Below are 6,000 nucleotides of genomic sequence, written 5' to 3'. Positions count from 1 at the left end.
TAATTCAATAACAGTATGCAGAATATGTTAATAAAGCGCAAAGAATGGGATTGGGAATAGTAATTATTTCTGCCCTTATACTCCATGCCCTACATCCTGTTGTCCTGCTTGGCAGTGATTTCTACCCTGAGTGTTCAGTGGTGTCCCGGCTCCACGATGGATAACCCTATAATTCCTGATGTGCCCTAATAATCATAAAAGGATAGGGTAGGTAAGCAAAATCAATAGGTAGAATGAAGTTACTTAATAATCCACTTTTTCTTCTCTTTTTTTCAGCTTTATTCAGAGATATTAGATTGGAAATACTGTATAAGGATAGATTAAATATAAACCAAAAAGCTGCCCCCTGCAGTTACAGAAAGTCACTGCCAGAGGCATATTCTTGCTTTATAACATAAGGGACCAGTTCAGAATCATAATAAATCCGAAGTAAATCCATTCCCATTACTTTTAAATGCTAACAGACTATTTCCTGTCTGTGAAGAAATTGGTTTAGCTTTAAGAGAATGGACATTTTCTCTCTTGATTCTTTACTCCTGCCTATTATTATAACTGTGTAAGAGGGTGTCCAGCGCCCTGCCGCCCCCTGAAGACGTCATGATGCATATATACATGTGATTAAGTGAAATGGTAATAATCTGTGTGTTTCCAGGTGTGAAGTAATATGTGTATAATCCTCATGTGGGTTATGTCGCAGTACTGTCAACTACCACTAGATGGCACTGGGCTCCTTAGCTGGGAACTGAAGCTCAGATACAAGGTATAGTGGTAGGACTGAAAGGGTTAGCTGCATAGACCCGGCCCACAGTGAAGGAGATATAGAGGGAAGTAGTTCCTGGTGTTAGTTAGATAGGCAAGAGTAACAGAGAGTTGTTAAAATAGCAGACGCAGCAGAGTGGAACAGTGTGGTGTGGAGGAGAACAGGTAAAGATTGGGCAGGAGAAAGTCAAGGAGACAGAAGCAGAATACCACCTCACAGCTACAGTGAGTAAGTCCAGAAGAAAAGAGGAGAGCACCCCCTGACTAGGACAATTGCTGTTAATAGTGCAGATAGACAGATGGAAGAGTCGGTGTTGACCTGCAGGTCCGCTGGCACGGCAGGAATTAAGGCTTTAGGAGTCTTCTTGTTTATATGGAGCCGGGCCGTTAGCCTAACCAAGGAGATAAATGGTTGGACAGACAGGGGAAAGATTATGCACCCATCCCCACCATCGTTAGTCAGTTTGTAATCTGAAGTTGATGCCTGTTGACGAATGTAGTGTCAAGCTGGTGAATAGTAAATGGATACGTTGTTTAAAACAAGTACAGCATGCAGTAAAGCTGTTAAAGTTTTAACTGGTTGTGGACTCATCTCTGATAATGCCGCATGTGGTGTCGCACAGTGTGAACGGGATCCAGAAAAGCCGGCTGAAGTCCGGGATGTCCAGCTGCAAGCAGGTACAACCTACACACCCACTCCATACACCACTCTGCCCCCCATGTCTGTAGCATGGCGGGGTGGGTTGAGGACCACAACCCTCGCCCACAACTTTGTTAAAACTGACTAGCAGAAGAACATATAGCCAGTACAAAAATGATCATAATAAAATTAGTTTTTATTAATGAATGATTAAAATTAATAATTAAAAGTGCAAAATTCACAAAAGGCAGCACGGCAAAGGACAACTATAAATGCAAAATCACAAAAAATATATATTATATAGATATCTTCACCAAAGTATGTTATAGATTATCTAAAATAGTATGAATATGTATCAAAGAGTTAATAAATAGCACAAGATTGCACAAAATTAGTAATACAGCAAAAGTAACAGTGAATAAATAAATATAAATGAATAATATAAACAGAATAAATAGTCTCGCACAATAAGTAAAGTGCAGAGCTATAGTGCAAAACAATCAATAAATTGTATGATAAAAGTAGATCCAAGTGGATATATATATATATAGATGATAAATAATCATACACAAAATAAAGTGCAGATTTTGCAATGTAAATACTAAAGTGCACTCTTATAGTGCAAAAATCAGTATAGAAGACTCATATGCTGGGGCTAATGCATAGATGTAGTGGGAGATAATGACAGGGTGAATACCCAAAGCATAAAATTAAATAGCCAAGAGAGATGGTGAGGAGGATATACCTGCAGTCATGTCCCGCTGCCGTGCCAACGTCAAACCGACACGTGTTTCGGCACGTGGCCTTCGTCAGGGAGGTGTGGCCACTGTCTGTCTTTTTCTGTCTCTCTATTCATCTCTCCACCGATATCATATTACCTCATGCATAAGCTTCAACTAACAGTTTATTTTGTTCCTATAGCAACCACTGACAGTTGCTATTAATAATCTATAGCTCCCACCTCCATTCAGTTTAATGGCGTCAGGATTTTAGAGACTAACTGTAAAGCACGGGGTTAAATTTTTCTGTCAAAATATAGTCTACGACGCTCCCAGGGTCACATGAGGCGTCTGTGCATAATTTCGTGATTGTAAAGGCGACGGTGAGGATTCCTTTAGCGGACATACACACATACACACACATAAACACACACACATACACACATACACTCAGCTTTATATATTAGATTCACTGTTACTTTTGCTGTATTACTAATTTTGTGCAATCTTGGGCTATTTATTAACTCTTTGATACATATTCATACTATTTTAGATAATCTATAACATACTTTGGTGAAGATATCTATATAATATATATTTTTTGTGATTTTGCATTTATAGTTGTCCTCTGTCGTGCTTCCTTTTGTGCATTTTGCACTTTTAATTATTAATTTTAATCATTCATTAACAAAAACTAATTTTATTATGATCATTTTTGTACTGGCTATATGTTCATAGGGTTAGATTGCTTCTTTTTTATGTAGCCTATCCATTTATGTTTTGGGGGTGTGCTGGTACATTGGTGCCATCAGACACTGTGTCTTTCTCCCCCATGTGTGACAGATTTCGGTAACCACCTGGCTAGCAGAAATGCAGAGAGACCCCAAACACAATTAAGGGTATACATAGTTCTGTTTCCACAATTGCATCAGAAAAAGGCACCAAATTTACCGAATTTTCTATCTCTGCTGTAACTTAAAAACTGCTTCACAACTTATAAACTGATGAAATATCTCTCAAGAACACCCAGAGAATTAAAAAATATCACTTTTTTGTACTACGAGGGGCTGCTGACAAGTATTTGGCTTTGTGATCTTTTTTTGTTTCTATGGTAACGAATGTTACATCACATGAAAGCCTTATGTGTCTAATATATGTTTTCAAAATTTTGTGTTTGTTGCTTAGGGCAACAGTGTTCTACGCACACGAGAACACAAGAAAAAAAATGGTGGAGTCTAATGCGATATTCAAAGCAACTGAGAGCAAAGAAGTGATACAATTCTTGTTTCTGCAAGGAAAGTCTGCCAAGGATATTCATGGTCATATGTCGCAGACATTGGGGGATCAATGCCCTTCATATTCCACAGTTAAGAACTGGGTTGCCAAATTTAAAATGGGCCCCTTCAGCACCAATGATGAGGAACGTCCTGGAAGACCGAGAGTAGTTGTTGTTCAGGAGATCATCGATGCTGTGCACAACCTCATACTGGAGAATCGACGAATTTCAGCTAAAGCAATAGCAGACATCATGGGATTTCCCATGAACATGTTTGGATCATTATTCATGAACAATAGGACATGAGGAAGATATCTGTAAAGTGGGTCACCAAATGTTTGACAACAGATCTGAGAATCATGTGAGTGAAAACTTCCCGGTCCATTTATCAGCTTTTCCGGAATGATAATAACTTTGTGGATCAACCAGTCACTATGGATGAGACCTGGATTTATTTGTATGAACCTGAAAGCAAGGAGTAGTCAAAAGACTGGAGGCACAGTGGTTCTCCTTATCTAAAGAAGTTCAGGGTGCAAAAATCAACCACTAAGGTGATAGCTTCTGTGTTCTGGGATAATGAGCCTGCCAGGAAGAAGCAGAGAGCAGCGGTTGAACACAGCGTCGCTGGAGACGGGTGAGTTGAAAATGCTTTTTATATTGAATGTACGTTTTTTTCTGGTACGTTGTTTCATGGACCACACCATAGTGAGGTCCGTGTGATATCAGTGATGCCAGAAAAATACGGACATGTCTCCGTGCGGCAATCACGGACATGTGTGTACGCCGCACGGAGACATGGTCAGTGAAAAATCACTGATATTTGTGCAGGCCCATTGATTTTACTGGGTCTGCGTATGTCCGTGATTCTGGTATGTATAACAACTAGCACATAATACGTACCAGAATCACTGACTTGTGAAACAGGCTTTAGGTAGTTTTCCTCTTTTTAATGAAAAATTTAGTGCAGCAGATTATTTTTTATATAGCTATTAGTGCAGAAATTCTGGCATTCTCCATGAAAAACGCAATTGCATTATTTCAGGCTCCTCACAAAATCCTATAGAGAAAAATATGCTCCAAAAAGGCACAGTTCATCAGACATCTTTAATCGCACAGCAGGCACACATTTTCATGAAATCACATTTGTTTTAACTACTAATTGCAGAAAAAAATACATTGGGAAAGCCACAGTGTTTACGCTAGGAGGAAACATGTCCTGAGGATCCTAATTTTTTTTGCTTTACAACTACTATAAGTGGAATGAACTGACACTTAAATTAGTTTTTAAATCACATTTATAGATTTGTTCAAAAAAACTGTACATTTTCTTTTGTACCGTTGGAGAGGGATGACAACAAAAAAGAACTCTTGTGAAGAGTTTTCTTTTATCACTGTCAATTACAAAAGTTCCTCGTCATTTTCGTGATCACTGCTGTCAGTGAAATAAAAAAATTCTTGTTTACAGAAATATAAAAAGCTTGCAGAAAGACTACTTAAACTGTAGCCATTATAGACAGTACTCTCAGTTCAAATCTTCTTCCTCTTCATCTTCTTCAGGTATGGGAAGATTGCCTAAAATAGAATCAGCAACACATCATGCAATATTAAATTTGATTGAGATATATATCCTCTGTAGGTTGATGTAGGTCGATGGGCTGTATTATTCAATGCCTTAAAGGGGTTGTACATACCTACAGCGGATAAAATTAGTGTTGCATATGTCACCAATTTTCTAAGTAACTAAATATATACAGTTAGGTCCATATATATTTGGACACTGACACAAATTTAGTTTTTTAATTGTTTACTGAAACATATTCAAATTACAATTATATAGGGAAAATGGACATAAAGTCCTGACTTTTAGATTTCATTTGCAGGTATCCACATTAAAATTTGATAAAGGGTTTAGGAGTTTCAGCTCCTTTACATGTGCCACTCTGGTGTTAAAGGACTCAAAAGTAATTGGGCAATTGAGTCTAAAGGGTGCTTTACACGAGACGATCTATCGTGCGATAGATCGTTGGGGTCACGGTATTTGTGACACACATCCGGCATCGCTTGCAACGTCAGCCTGTGTGACACCTCCTAGCAATGCAGTATCGCTCACAAATCGTGAGTCGTGTACATGTCGCTAGGTTTCATCGTTTCCGTGGCATCACACGTTGCTCCGTGTGACACCACAGGAATGATGAACATTGCTTACCTGCATCCCGCGGCTCCCGCCGTCTATGTGAAAGGAAGGAGGTGGGCGGGATGTTTACATCCCGCTCATCTCCGCCCATCCGCTTCTATTGGCCGGCCGCCGCGTGACGTCGCTGTGACGCCGAACATCCCTCCCACTTCAGGAAGTGGATGTTCGCCGCCCTCAGCGACGTCGCACGGGAGGTAAGTACATGTGACGGGGGTTAACGAGTTTGTGCGCCACGGGCAATTAATTGCCCGTGATGCACAAATGACAGGGGCGGGTATGATCAATCGTGAAATCGCACGATCGGTCGTCCCGTGTAAAGCAGGCTTAAGGGCCACTTTACACGCTACGACATCGCTAGCAATTGCTAGCGATGTTGTGCGCGATAGCACCCGCCCCCGTTGTACGGCTGATA

This window comes from Anomaloglossus baeobatrachus, chromosome 1 (genome assembly GCF_048569485.1).
Source record: "Anomaloglossus baeobatrachus isolate aAnoBae1 chromosome 1, aAnoBae1.hap1, whole genome shotgun sequence".
Classification (NCBI taxonomy): domain Eukaryota; kingdom Metazoa; phylum Chordata; class Amphibia; order Anura; family Aromobatidae; genus Anomaloglossus; species Anomaloglossus baeobatrachus.
The sequence above is the reverse complement of the archived record's forward strand: the minus strand, read 5'-3'. Positions refer to the sequence as shown.